This window comes from Peromyscus maniculatus, chromosome 4 (genome assembly GCF_049852395.1).
Source record: "Peromyscus maniculatus bairdii isolate BWxNUB_F1_BW_parent chromosome 4, HU_Pman_BW_mat_3.1, whole genome shotgun sequence".
Lineage (NCBI taxonomy): Eukaryota > Metazoa > Chordata > Mammalia > Rodentia > Cricetidae > Peromyscus > Peromyscus maniculatus.
In genome coordinates, this window is record NC_134855.1 from 144,447,144 (window position 1) to 144,462,649 (window position 15,506).

Genomic DNA, 15,506 nt, shown 5'->3' on the forward strand with positions numbered 1-15,506 from the left:
GTCCACACACAGCCACACAAAATAAAAACAAATTAAATAAATGTTTAAAAAATATGATTCTCGCCAGGCAGTGGTGGCGCAAGCCTTTAGTCCCAGCACTCGAGAGACAGAGGCAGGTGGATCTCTGTGAGTTCGAGGCCAGCCTTGTCTACAGAGCGAGATTCAGGAAAGGTGCAAAGCTACACAGAGAAACCCTGTCTCGAAAAAATCAAATATATATATATATATGATTCTCAAAGAAACTCAAATAAAAGCCATGCTGAATACTCACATGCCTATTAGAATGATTTTTTTTCGAGGACAAGGTCTTGCTATAAGGCGCAAGCTGCTCTTTAATGTGTGAGAGTGCTTCCTGCCTCAGCCTCCTGAGTCGCTGAGACCACAGCCCATGCCACTGCACTCTCCAATACAATGGCAGGTGCTGACAAGGACTCGGAGCATCTGGAGGACTCATCTGTGCATTGCTGGGGATTCAGGTGTCACAGCTGCTAGGAAAGCGGCTTGGCAGCTTCTTAGAAAATTTGACCATCCACCCCACCAGCTTGCAGCCCCACCCCTGAATACCCACTCAGGAGGAAAGAAAACTCATGCCCACACAAGACTCTGAAGGCAACTGTTATAGCAGCTTATTCTCGCCTCAGACTGGGCAATAACCTTTACCCGGGGACTGTACCCGCTAACCACAGCACATCTATACTACATATGGGCTCCACCACCACCAGGCCTGAAACCAGGGCATGCAATGCGAATGCATCTCAAATGCAAAAGTCAAACTTACAAGGGCAATCTTCTCTATGAAAGACGTGGTTTTCCAGAAAAGGCAAAACTCCAGGTACTAAAAACTGATGAGTGGCAGCCAAAGTCCAGGTGTGGGAGGAGCCCAAAGGACTCAGCACAAAATCCAAAAGAACGTCCACACACCATGGGGCTGGGGCTGGAGGAGAGAGCCTTTGTGAGTTTTGAAAGAAGAAAATGATCACCAACACTCACAGACAAAGCTGGACACAGGACTGGAGAGATGCCTCAGCAGTTAAGAGCACTGACTACTCTTCCAGAAGAAGAGTATGGTTCAAGTCCCATAGCCCATGTCAGTGGCTCACCATTATCCAGTTCCAGGAGATCTGCTGCCCTCTTCTGGCCATTGCAGGCATTGCGCACACAGTGTGCACAGCCATGCATGCAGACAAAACACCAACACACATTTTAAGAAGGGGAGGAGGGAAGGATGGGGGGGAGAAAAAGTGGACACAGCAGCATGTGACTGTGACCCTAGCACTGGGAAGGTAGAGATGGGAGTTTCCTTAATGTTCACTGGCCAGTCAGTCTAGCCAAATCAGAAAGCTCCAGAGAGAAACCCTGAGTTAAACAATAAGGTGAAAGGGATAGAGAGATAGCTCATGGGTAAGAGTGCATCACTTGCAGAGGACCTGACCTCAGTTCCTAGTGCCCAGGTCTGCATCTCACAACCACCTGTAACCTCATCTCTAGGGCATTCAGCCTGCACTCAATCACACACACACACACACACACACACACACACACACACACACTGAAAACCCCTTGGGGGCTTCCATCCTGAGCTGGGACTATACTCTCCTGTGGCGAGAAAGTGGTGGAAAATGGTCAGGTTTAGAAAATAATCTGCAAAATTGTATTTGCTTGTCTGGGGATCTTCACACTCCTAGAGGGATCTGCTTGGGAGCAAGAATCTTTTACTTACGCTGAGCCTTTCACGTTCAGTGAAATGATGCAATAATGGTCTTAAGTGCATCACCAATGGTGATGAACAGTGGTTCATGTTCAATTTCAGCCTGCTCTCATCTTGGGGATAATCAGTAGCCAGAAAATGTAACCTCTGATGTGGTAACTGCCCCTCCTGCTGTCCTGTCCAGGTGCCAACGCTTAGCTCTGCAGCGTCAGATGGCCGGCAGGCAGCATCTTCAGGCAACTCAAAGTAGGCACCAGTGTGGGGGTCCTCTTTCCTCTGGCCAGCCAGCAATGTCTTCCAACACTCCAGTACCCCTGGCTCTAGCCTGGCTCTAGCCTGGCTCAAGTCTAAGGCCGGTGCTCCAGCAATTAGGGGCTTCCAACGTTACCACAGCAACATGCTGCACGTGTCTAGAGCCCTGTATGGGGAGCTCTCCACTCCATGTGAGGACAGGATGTATCTCACCACTGAGCCTGGCCACAGGAAGAGGCGTGTGGAAAGTTAATGTACCCATGTAGGCAGGAAGACCTCCTGCCTTCCAAACGAGGCTGAAGGGCCAAGGGAGGGTACCAAGTCTCCATTCTGTTTTGTGAAGACGCCTTTGATAAGCCGGCAAAATGGCTCAGTGAATAAAGGCAACTGCCGCCAAGCCTAACGACCTAAGTTCAATCCCTAGGATCGACACGGCAGGAGAGGACAGACTCTCGAACATTGCCCTCTGGCCTGCCCACGTGTGCCATGACATACGTGTGTTCACGGGTACATGCACATAAATAAATGACCTTCTAATGCTTCTGGAGAGGCCTCTAGACCTTGGTGTCTGCTGTCTGCCTCGCTGCTGTTGTGAACATTAACCGAGAAGGTAGAGTTCATTTGCAAGGCTGGGGAGTGGGGCAGGAGTAGGCAGGCTTGAGCGATGGTGCCATCTCCACCCTGCTTACTGTGTGGCCTTGGGAAAGTGCCTGAGCCTCTCTGTTCCTCCGGTGGGAATGACTGTCAACTTCACACCACCAGGGGAAGAAGAAACGTGGCCACGGTTGGCCAAGTGTCTAACACTGCGCTTTATCCTTAGAAAGCCCCAGTCCACCTTGGGCCCTGACACTAACTTCATGAACATTCCTTTGCCAGTCCCACGAAGAGGAAGCAAAGCTGAGGGGCTGGGGGGGGGGGCTCCAGGATGCCTTGTGCCTATAGGGCATCAGACCAGCTGCATCCCCGGGTTAGATCTAGGGTGCTTGCACATGCCTATCTGGGACCACTGGGGGCTGACATCCCCCAGATTGGACCACGGTGGCCTCACACATCACCAGATCAGACCACTGGGGAAGGAAACAAGAAGTTTGTTCTCAGTGGGGTCTGGACTACAGGAGTGAAAGTCACTAGATTTCCGAGGAAGGGATGGTGCATGGATGAGGCAGTCCCTGAGAGAACACTGAAGTGACCAAAAGAAAATGAAAGCCCAGAAAGCTGAAGGTGCCACCCAGATGCCCCACCCTTCATGAATGTCCCTGAGCAACAAAACTGGAGAGATCAGATGGCCTGGGCCAGATGGGATGTGGTTGCTATGGGACAAAGCCACACCTAGCAACAGCTCCCCAGGTCCAGGTCTGGTACCCTGCCTCCCCAGCACGGGCTCCCAATCACACACCTGTACAGTTGGGCAGAGATCTCACAGCTTTGCCACGCGCTGCCCCAGATGCTCCAGGGAGCGGATGCAGAGCTCTGTTTTTGTGTCACGCCTGTGGCCACAGCTGAGTTAAAGAGAATGTTCACAGTCATTGCGCTCAGAAACCACACACAAGTTCTATCTGCTGGGGTTTCGGAATGAATTAGGGTTCAACTCTCTTCTCCATCTAATCGCATGTCTGCGCAGGGTAACCTTTTGAAGTGAGTCTAATAATTAGTCATCATGGCCTAGTTAAAGAGAACAATATGTTCTCCAGTTGCACTCTGTTTCCAGCGAGAGATGGCCACCAAACCATGGCTTTCACCCTGCTTAGAGGATGCCTTTCAGCTGGTCCTGCATCTGCCCAGTGGATACCCAGGTTCGTTCTTTAAACAGCTGTGCTGTTACCTAGATGCACCCCCCTCAACTCTGCCACATCCCATTCACTCTCCCACTCTGTGGGCTGATCACCATGATGCTTCCAGTGCACCATGACTCCAAGTCCTCTTTACAATACAGACATTTTGCCCCAGTTTGCTATCCTGAAGGGCCCCAGCCCCCACCTGCCATCCAGCTCCAGCCACTGTCCACTTTTTCCAGCTCCAGCCACTGTCCATGTTCTCCTGCTCCAGCCACTGTGCACGTTCTCCAGCTCCAGCCACTGTCCACTTTCCCCTGCTCCAGCCACTGTCCACATTCTCCTGCTCCAGCCACTGTCCACGTTCTCCTGCTCCAGCCACTGTCCACTTTCTCCTGCTCCAGCCACTGTCCACGTTCTCCTGCTCCAGCCACTGTCCACGTTCTCCTGCTCCAGCCACTGTCCACTTTCTCCTGCTCCAGCCACTGTCCACGTTCTCCTGCTCCAGCCACTGTCCACGTTCTCCAGCTCCAGCCACTGTCCACTTTCCCCTGCTCCAGCCACTGTCCACATTCTCCTGCTCCAGCCACTGTCCACGTTCTCCTGCTCCAGCCACTGTCCACTTTCTCCTGCTCCAGCCACTGTCCACTTTCTCCTGCTCCAGCCACTGTCCACGTTCTCCTGCTCCAGCCACTGTCCACATTCTCCTGCTCCAGCCACTGTCCACGTTCTCCTGCTCCAGCCACTGTCCACGTTCTCCTGCTCCAGCCACGCTTACTACTTGCACTTTCCTGCACAGAGTAAGCTCACTCCTATCTCAGGGCCTTTGCACATGAGATTTTCATGCCTAAAACACCCTGAGTGCCTGCCTAGTGGCTCTCAGTCCAAGCATAACTCCCTGGGGGAGGACTTTGAGTCACACAGCTCCTGTAGCAAGTAGCACCCTTCAAGGCAGCTGCTGTAAATTGTAATTTCATATTAAATGAATCTTTGCTATTCTACGGCTCCTAGACACACAAAAATGTGGGCTTGAGAAGGGCAGGGATGCTGCATCTTGTCTGCCACAGCTGGAAAGGATACAGAGGGGTTAGTGGGGTTCTGGAGATGACTCAGTCAATAAAGTGCTCGCCAGGCAAACATGACCACCCACATAAAAAGCCAAGCGTGGTGATGAATGTCTGTCTCTGATGTTTCAGGGACAGAGACAGGAGGACCCCTATAGCTCATTGGCCATCCAGCCTAGCCAAACTGGTGAGCCTAGGTTCAGTTAGACCCTGTCTCAAAAGATAAGGTGGAAAGGGATAGAAGACATCTGACCTCAGTCTCTGGCCTCCTCACTCACATGCCCCCTCCCCACACGTGTGTGTGTGTGTGTGTGTGTGTGTGTGTGTCTGTGTCTGTGTGTATGTATATGTATATATATATATGTATGTATGTATATATAGACGCCTACATATCCCCTCCCACATACATAAGAAGGAATTGCTTTATATGAGATGGAAGGATAAGAAAATGCTTTAAAACAAAAACCTCTGGTACTTAGCCAAAAACAAAGTGGCCACAATATAAGACGAACCTCCAGCTGTCCATCACACTTAACTGTTTGCCACATACACACAGGGACCACTGACCGACTCGGGCCCTGGGGATTCAGCTCCCTTCTCCTCCCCTCCCCCATGGAGCACCATTTTCCAAGCTGTCAAGACTTTGCTATCCAAATCCTCAAGCTGCCCACTCACACCTTCCAAAACACTGAATTCAGCCCCTGCCCCCACCCCCACCCCCAAAACCATTCTACAAACTGCCCAATGCCCAGGTAATCTTGAGGGGAGGTGTGTCCTAGACCTCAGTCTGAGGATCCTTAAACATCTCTCCCACTGAATGAATCCCTCCCTATCTGTCTGATCTCCAGCCCAACAACAGAGGACACCTGACAACGGAGGCCAGGGCGGTGCTGCCCTCTCGTGGTGCATCGCTGCATAGCAGCAGCGACTTCCCAAATTGAGGCCAGCCGCAAGCACCGCCTACCGGCTAGTGATGTCCGCGTCTGCGAGGGTGCCCAGACCACCTTGCTTTAGTCTTGGACGCTGGATGACTTTTTCTTCATGAACAGAGCATAATCAGCGTTTTCCACATTTCAGATCTCCGAGTACCACCATCTTCTCGCTCCTCTCATTTCTGTGCCACCTTGATTAAACGTATTTATGAAAAGAATTTGCTGTAAAAGAGAACCTGGAGGGTGTGCGGTTCAGCTGTAGGGCGCTCCCCCAGCGAGCACAGTGGCCTCAGTTTGAGCTCCATCACCGCAGAAACAATAACAAAAAATAGCAACCTGAGTTCCCACTCAGGTTGTACATGGGAAAGGACCGATTGCATTTGCCATAATGGAGGAGGGAGAAACGGAGAAGGGGCAGAGGTGGGGTACGAAACTAAAAACGCAGTCAACACTATGAACATTTACGAACAAGCCGGTGAGACGGCTCATCGTTCCCGGCACCAGGCCTAACAACCTGACTTCAATCTCGGTGGAAAGGGAGAAGAGAGACTTCACACACTAAACAAACAAATAATTGAAAGCAACTCTGAAGATTTAAACATAGATATTCCCATGTTGCAAACAAAAATGAACACTGGCTTCCTGGGTTCAAAGTGATGAACACTGATAAGGCTCTGGGTCACAAAAGCACCTCAGGATCACCCAGAAGGCATTGCCTGCGTGGCCACATTATCTAAAACGCAATAGAGGCAGAAATGTCAACCAAAAAGGTAAACAAAACGAACAATCACTTGGAAATTTATTTCCTAATCACTCACATCAAATAAAGGAAACAAGTGGCAATTATAGGCTATTCAGAACATAATAGACGCTGAAACTCCAGGAGAGGAAGTTGGGGAATGTAACCAAAACATTCGTTCCCCTTGTTCTATGTGGTTTGTCATTAGACAAGGAAGAATGGAAACAAATGAAGTATCTAAGCCCAGAGAGAAAACAAGCAATGAGATAAACCCGAGAGCAAAACAAAGGTGAAATCCATGGGTAGAACACACAAGAATCCGAGTGGACCAGCCTCACATGTAGCTCCTTGTAAACAGTTGTGAGGGCCCCAGGTTAGTGGGAACCCATTCAAAGCAGCAGTTCAGAGAGAAGGGGAGAGGGGGAGGAGGAGGGGGAGGAGGAGGGGGAGGAGAGAGGGAGACTACAACACACATACAGCACGAGAAAGCGAAGGTGGTTTAGTACCAGGCATAGAGTGGGGTTTTGATGAATAGGGGGGTGCGGAGACGGCACACAGTGGGAGTCAAGAGTGCATGCTGCTCTTGCAGAGGACCCAGTGGTTCCCTGTACCGGTGTCTGGTGGATCACGACTGCATAGAACTCCAAAGGACCCCGGGCTCTCTTCTGCACCTCCAGGGGCATCCGTACTCACACAGGCACAGACACCCACACATACACATAATCAAAAACCAAATAAATTGGGAGTGTGAGAAATAAATCATTATAGTCCACTGTCAATATGAGGTGTACTTAGCGGTCATCAGACCCACGGGTGAGCAGGAGGCACTCTCCCCTGACTGACAGCTGGTGCCTGCTTGTCTCAGAACTGTGAGAGCTGAAAAGTTATAGGAAGTGTGCTATGTGACTGAGCCGATAGTTAGAAAAAGGGATGTGTACAGAATCTTCACCCCGGGTGGGGGCCTAGGCAACATCTACCCGATTCCTCCTAAGGTTGCAATGACAAACCAAAGTTCAGTTCGCCAGGGGGAACCAAGAGTTTACTAATGTTACTTACAGAGTGGGGGTAGGGGGTTGAGGGTAGGACAGGCTGTCAGGGTGTTATGGGTAGGAGTATGGGCAACCGTAAAGCACCCACATAGGTATGGGCAACCGTAAAGCACCCACACAGGATGACAAGTTCTTCGTGTCTGTATAAATGGTGTGCCTTCACCGACCCCTTCCTGATGCACAGGTTTTCAGTTCTGGAAAGCTGTTTCTGCACAGGCTGCAGCCTTCCCCTCTCTGCGCCTAAGTTACCAACTGTCCGTGGCATCTCTTGGAAGGAGATGCAGGTCAGAGAGCAGAGCAGATCTCATTTGCATTATGGATCCTATCTATGTGGACAGGCCTGAGAAGCACTATCCAGACAGGTGTGTGTACATCCTTCTCTCTGCCCAGGTTACCATGGTGAGCGACCTCTCAGGTCCCAGGCTCAGAGAAGAGGCTGGGAGCAGGCTGCAGGCTGGAGGACCACTCAAGACATCTTTCAGAAGCACAAGCACTCTGATCTCCCTTTGTCACTAATGGACTTAACATCTGCCTGCTGTGCTAATGTGTGTTTGGCCATTAAACACCCTCAGAGCCTGCATCCTGTGATGTGGTTTCCAGGGTAGATGAAATGCTGCCATTGTTGTCTCCACATGTGGCCTTTCAGGGGTCTGAAAACTGCAGCCTGGGTCCCCATCATGAAAAGGCACCTTCTGGGTTGTGTGGAGCAAGAGCCAATGCAGCTGCTGGTTCCCTGAAGGGCTAGTGCCATGGCTCCTCCCTGAACTGGGCCGTAGGCTCCATGGACAGGGCATCTGTCACAAAAATGGTAGCACGTCACACTTTACCAAAGAGACATTCTGAGCAGAGCAGACCAGAACTTTCTGCAGAGTTTCCCTACTTCCTTGCCACAGGGAATGCTAGAACTCTACCTGAGGCACGGTCCTGCCCAACCTCAAAAAGCCCCACATGCCAGGCGGTGGTGGCCCATGCCTTTAATCCCAGCACTGGGAGGCAGAGCCAGGTGGATCTCTGTGAGTTTGAAAGGCGCAAAGCTACAAAGAAAAACCCTGTCTCGAAAAACCAAAAACAAACAAACAAACAAACAAAAAAAGCGCCGCACTCTGAGCCAGGACCTGGGTTTTCTCCCTAGCAGAGGTGAGAGTATGTTCTGTGTTTAGAGAAAAAATATGTACTGGGGCAACGAGACTGGGAAAGTCCTCGGGACTGTGGACAAAGTTCTGTTCTTCTTCTGGGCTTGGTACCTGCAAGTGTCCTATCTCCTAGACCCTTGAAGTTAGCATACTTTGAACAATGAAAGGTCAGTGGGAGTGGTATTTATCATTCCCTGGTGGCAACTTAAAAAGCCAGGGCAAGGGACTAGGAAGATGGCTCAGTGAGTAAGAACACTTGTTGCTCAAGCATGAGGACCTGAGTTTGAATCCCCAGCACCCATGTAGAAAGCCAAGTGTGACCATACACAAAACCGTAACTCCAGCACTGTGGGGGACAGAGATGGGAGGATCTCTGGGGCAGGCTGGGTACCAGCCTAGCTCTGGGTTCAGTGAGAGATCTGTCTTGAAGGAATATGGCAGAGCATTGCAGGGCAAACTCCCAATGCTTCCTTGAGCCTCTGCACCTGCTCACACACACATGCACACATCACACACATATAAAACACAATGCGCACGCATGCGCGAGTGCATGGTTCACCACTTGCCCCTTCTCTTTTTAGATGGAAGCATGAACTGCTCCAGAGGCTCCACTAGCTAAGGCCCTCTTGATAGCCACAAGCAGATCCCCCTTGAAGCCCTATCCCATGTACCTTCCACAGCAGGGCACAGTGCTTTTCCACTGCATGGCACGGTGCTTTACCTACTACTGTAAGCCCCTGAACTTACTACAGCCTGGCCCTGCCTGTCCTGGTGGTACCCACAAGGACAAGGAAGGGGTACAGCTGTGAAAGCTACCTTCTCTGGATGCCTGTGTCGAAGCCTGGGTTTCCACTCCCATGTCTTTCTACGAGGCCAGTAGAAGTCATGTTGCTGTGCCCTCCACCCATAAGAGGCCAAGACAGGTCACCATGCTCAACCGCACGTCAGCTCTAACAGTGGAGCCAGAGCCAGTGATGTCAAGACCCTGGAGGAGCCGAGCGCCAGGACCAAGGTGTGGAAAGATGGGTAAAGGTCACTTAAAATGGCCCATAAAGAAGGATATGAAATTTAAATATAGGTTACTTGTCTCATGCTGTAAGAAAAGTGCCCGGTAAAGCAACACAAGGAAGGCAATTCATTTTGGGTCACAGTCCATCATGGGAAAGGACACATGTCAGGTGGATGTCACTGGTCACATTATATCTGCTGTCAGGAAGCAGAGATAAGCGCTATTGCACAGATTGCTTCTCCTTTTTATTCACTCTGTGATGCCAGCCCATGGGACAGCGCAGCCCATATGTAGGTAGGCTCCTATACGATTCTAGATCCTGTCAGGTTGATGATATTAATCATCACAAAGTCCAACATAAAGAAAACTACTAAATTTACTGAAAAAAATCACTGACAGAATAGAAAATTCAAGGTACTATGAATATATCATGTACACACATGCACACATGCTCCCTGCCCAAGTCAAAAGTGTCCAGGTAGATTTAAACCTGATCAATTGCTGGGTCGTGGTGGCACATGCTTTTAATCCCAGCATTCAGGAGGCTGTGTGTTCCAGACCAGCCTGGTCTACAAAGTAAGTTCCAGGACAGCCAAGGCTACACAGAGAAACCCTTTCTCAAAAAATCAAAAACTCAAAAATAAAATAAAATAAACCTGAGCAATTAGTCTGCTTTCTGATATTGATAAGGTATTGGGAAAGAAGTCACATAGTGATTACAAAATTCAGCTCCATAATGGGCCAGCTGGCAAACATCTAGACTGTTAAAACTACTCAAAGTCACAGCAATCAGTAGACAATATGTAAACAAGTAGGAATGATGAGGTTTCAAGATTTCATACTTTATTTACAAGAGCAGATCTGGACCCTGGCCACAGGTCATACTTTGTTGACTCCTGACCTGGAAATACAGATCCTAGAAGATAGTCATGCCCTGCTCCTCTTTTGGAAAAAAATGACAAGCAGAGATTTGGTCTAAAATAAGATCAAGCCTATAAAGTAAAGATCCCATAGTTATTATGTAGAATTGTGTTGTATGTATGCATTAACATAGAGTGACTGTAATTTACTTTTGTACTTATGATTTGGAATATGACCACTCAAAAATATGGTCTTTCTACTCACACCCACGCCCTGTAAGAAGTTCAAGGCTTATGTGAGGATGTTGCCTTTGTTGAGGCCAGAGGAAGGCATCGGATCTCCTGAAACTGGAATTACAGGCAGTTGTGAGTTGTCTGGTATGAGTACTGGGAACCAAACTTGCATTCTCTGCAGGAGTAGTAAGTGTCTTAACCACTGAGCCGTGTCTCCAGCCTCAAGGCTCCTTTTTAGGTGCCAGCCTAAAAGCTGAGAGGTGAGCAGAATGTCAGAGGATCAAAACCCCTTACAGGGAGTAGGAAGTAGCTTAGTGGTCGAGCACTTGCCTAGCATGCATGAGACCCTGGGCTCCATCCCCAGTACTGCATAAGTTGGGCATGGTCACACACACAATAACATCATCATCATCATCATCATCATCATCATCATCATCATCCTCCTCCTCCCAGCACTTGGGAACAGAAGGCAGGAGAATTAGAACTTCAAGACCATTCTTAGTTACATTGTGCAGTCTGAGATACCTGAAGCACTGCCTCAAAAAAAAAACCAAACAACTCAATACACAAAAAACCCACTTACAATTATGTATATTTGGATTTTGGTTCAGTCCTGTGTGAGGCAAGAGGAACAGTAACAAGGATCCCCCAGTGTGAGGAATGTTTCCCATGTTCATCTGGGGTACCAAGAGCTCCAGCTTCATGGATGTAGGGGTGCATCTGAACCCTTCTTTCCATCCAAGGAGACTTTGAAAGGCTTCCCAGGGTAGCAGCAGAGCAACAAGACAAAGGAAGGGATGGCCGAGACCATGTTTGTAGGCCAGCCCCTCCCTACGCCAGTACCTACAAGGCACAAAAGGGTACTCAGCTAAGGAGGCTGTGACTTGGGTGCAGGTGGTCCCTGGCTCTACTCTACACAGCAAGCTTCTTCAGAGGAACACATCTATCTCACTTTAGAACAATGAACGCTAAGCTCCCAAATAAAGCTAGTTAGCTCGGAGTGGTAGCACACATCTATAATCCCAGTGCTTAGGAGGCTGAGGCAAGAGAATTGCCAGTTCAAGGCTAGCCTGAGCTACATAATAGGACCCTCTCTCCCTCGAACCAAAATGAAGTTGCAAAAACAGGTCCATGCAGGCTTCAAACACAGTTTTCAATCAACTCAGCTTATCAAGCTTTAAAAACTGAAATGGCAAACCTCAACATATCTGTCTGCATAGAGCAAGAAACTATTCAAGGCAGTGTGGCAGATCTGAAAAACAACCAGAACCCTAGAAGCATAAACTCTAAACATCCAAATTATGAAGCAATGGGTAGGGCTGGGGAGACAGCTCAGTGGGTAAAGTATTTGCTGCACAAGCCTGGGGACCTGAGTTCGGGCACCAGCACCCACAGAAAGAAAGAGCTGGGTGTTGGCTCCTACAATATAAGTGCTGGGGTGGAGGAGACAGATGTGCATTAACTTACTTTTGTGTTGCAGTGATAAAACACCATAACCAAGGCTGGAGAGATGGCTCGGCAGTTAAGAGCACTGGCTGCTCTTCCAGGGATCCTGAGTTCAATTCCCAGCACCCACACGGTGGTTTACAATCATCTATAATGGGATCTGATGTCTTCTTCTGACATGCAGGCATATATGCAGATGGAGCATTGTATACGTAAAAAATACATTAAAAAAAACAAAACCGCCATGACCAGAAGCACGGCCACACCTTCTAAACCTACCCAAACACTGCCACCAACTGAGAACCAACTGAGAACCAAGTATTCAAACATCTGATTTTTTTAAATTATTAAGTTTTTTAAATTTATTTTGCATACCAACCAGTTTCCCCTCCCTCCTCTCCTCCTGTTCCCTCCTCCACCTCTTTTCTACCCTCCCCTCCATCCACTCCTCAGAAAGGGGGCAGCCCTCCCATGGGAGTCAACAAAAGCATGGCCTATCAAGTTGAGACAGGACTCAACTCCTTCCCCCCCTGCATCAAGGCTGAGCAAGGCATCCCACCATAGGGACTAGGCTCCAAAAAGCCAGCTCATGCACCTGTCCCATTACTAGGGGCCCCACAAACAGACCAAGCTACACAACTGTCACCCATGAAGAGGGCCTAGGTCAGTCCCAGGCAGGCTCCCTAGCTGTTGGTCTAGAGTCCATGAGCTCCCATGAGCTCGGGGCAGCTGTCTCTGTGGGTTTCCCCTTCGTGATCTTGTTACTGGATGAAGATTCTATGATGACAATTAGGGTAGTCACCAGGGTCCTCGGGAAGGAGAGAGAAGGAGGCAGAAGCAGCATTGGAGGAGTGGCAGGATGTTTTCTGAAACCAACACGAGACAGTCACACACAGATTCAAGGGGCCGAATAAATAAATAAATAAATAAATAAATAAATAAATAAATAAATAAAGTGTTACCGCTCTAGTTGGCATCGTGAACCTGGGGGAGCAAAGCTTAAAAATGAGGCAGACCAAAGTTTCATGCAATAGCCAACTTTATTCAGAGAATCAGACAATTTATACTCTGAGAGTATTCTTGAGAGTTAAGCAAGGTCATATGAGCAAAGGTCACATGAATTCAGGCTGTATACAGTCACAAGGGCAAGGTCACATTAGTTCAAGCTGTGTATAGTCAACTCATTCTTGGAAACATCGTTCTGAGGAATGGGTAAAATGATGGGTAATCTAAAGTAACCCACCTGCGTTTTACACCCGGCAGGGCACGAAAGCACATTCCAAGAACAGCCCATGTTATGGAGGGACAGAGGTTACAAGACTCTTGTTTACCTGGAGTTTTCTCACAAGGCCTCAGAAATCTCCTCGCACGGCTTCAGTCATGGACCATTCATGTATTCCAACAATAGAGAAAGAATAAAAGGGAGAAATCCTCACCAAGCCAGGCCTGCTAACCCTAGTTACACTGGAGCAAGTTGAAGGCCAGCCTAGGATACAGAGTGAGTTCAAGGCCAGCTAGATAATTTAGTAAAACTGTGTCTCATATTCAACAGTAAAAAAAAAAAAATTGAGGACATAAATCCACGGCAGAGTGTTTGCCTAGCCCATGCATGGACATGGGTTCAAGTCTCAGTAGCACATATACAAAAATAAATAAAAGAAAGAGAAATAACTCATTTCAATAAATATTAGACTGGAAAACCAACAATGAAAGTTTTGAAAGACAGACATAGAAAAGGAATTAGGTTACCTTCCAAAGAAGTTAAGAAAGGGCTTGGAGACAGCTCATCAGTAAAGTTCTGCTCTCACAAGCACGAGGGCTCAGTCCCCAGAACCCACGTGAAAATGCCACAGGACATGGTGGTGCCTGCGTATAATCCCAGAGCTGGGAGGTGGAGACCTGCTGACCAGCCACTCTAGCCTAACTGGTGAGATCCGGGGCAGCGAAAGACCCTTTTTCAAAGGGTCATTTTAAGGGGGGGGGAGGTGAAACAAGGGTGTTGTTGGGCAATGTTTCTAAAGATGATACCTGAGATAATCATCTAGCCTCCACGTTTGTGCATGCACGTACATGAGTACACGTACACACGTACGTACACGTACACACACACACACACACACACACACACACACACACACACACACACGCACGGAGGCATGAGTATCTGATCTGGACTCTCAGCTCCGTGAGTAGCATGATAAAAACAACTGGACTCAGCTCAAGTGAAGAGGAACACGCTACAGTCAGTGAAAACACTATTCAAGAATAAGGGGGAGGAAGTTGCTGGAAAGTTAGCTCAGTCGTTCAGAGCATTTGTTGCTCTTAGAGAGGACCCAGGTTCAATTCCCAGAACCCACATGGAGGATCACGACTGTCTGTAACTCCGGGCAGTCCTGAGAGATCCAGCGCCCTCTCTGACCTCTGAGAGAGCCAGGTACATACTTGGTGCACTTACATAATGCAAGCAAAGCAAAACACACACACACATAGGAAAAATCAAATGAGTCTTTCTTAAAAAATAATAAAGGTGGGGCTAGAGAATTGGTTCAGCAGTTAAGAGCACTTGCTGCTCTTCCAAAGAACCTGGGTTCAGTCCCAGCACCCACATCAGGAGCTCACCTCTAACACCTTCTTCCCACACGCATTCGGCACACACTCACACAGACACTCATTTTAAGGGGGGGTGGGGAAGGTGAAACAAGGGTGTTGTTGGGCAAACAGAGAGAACCGTCTGTCAAAAGGAGGTCAGGAAGATGAACTTGAACCGGGACAGTGATTCCCCAGGCGGGTATAAACCGCAAGGTGAGCCAGAATATCAGAGAGGCACAGATTTGAGAAGCAGGAGAGGCCTGGAGGAGAAGGGACCAAAAGCTCAAAGACGGGAATGGCAAACAGCGGCAAAGCCCAAGGAAGCGGCGGCGGAATCAGGGTTAGGCAACTCTCCCTTCGGAAGCATATTCCAGTCCGTGGTGTCCGTTTCTCTGACTCTTTGAGAAGCACACATGTATGCAGGAGTCCGACGAGGCCAGAAGAGGGCATCAGATCCCCCAGAATTGGAATTACAGATGCTTGCTAGCTTTCAAGGGTATGCTGGGACCTGAACCAGCATCCTCCGGGTGGGCTATAAGAACAGCAAGTGCTCTTAACCACTGACTACTCTCTCTAGCCCTCCAAAACATCTTTATAAAACCCTAACTCTGCTTCATAAAAAAAATGATAATAATAAAACCAGGTTTCAAATACGGAGAAGAGGCTGAGGATTTTCCTCAGGGGTAGGGCTTGCCTAGCAAGTGTTAAAACCTTGGTTT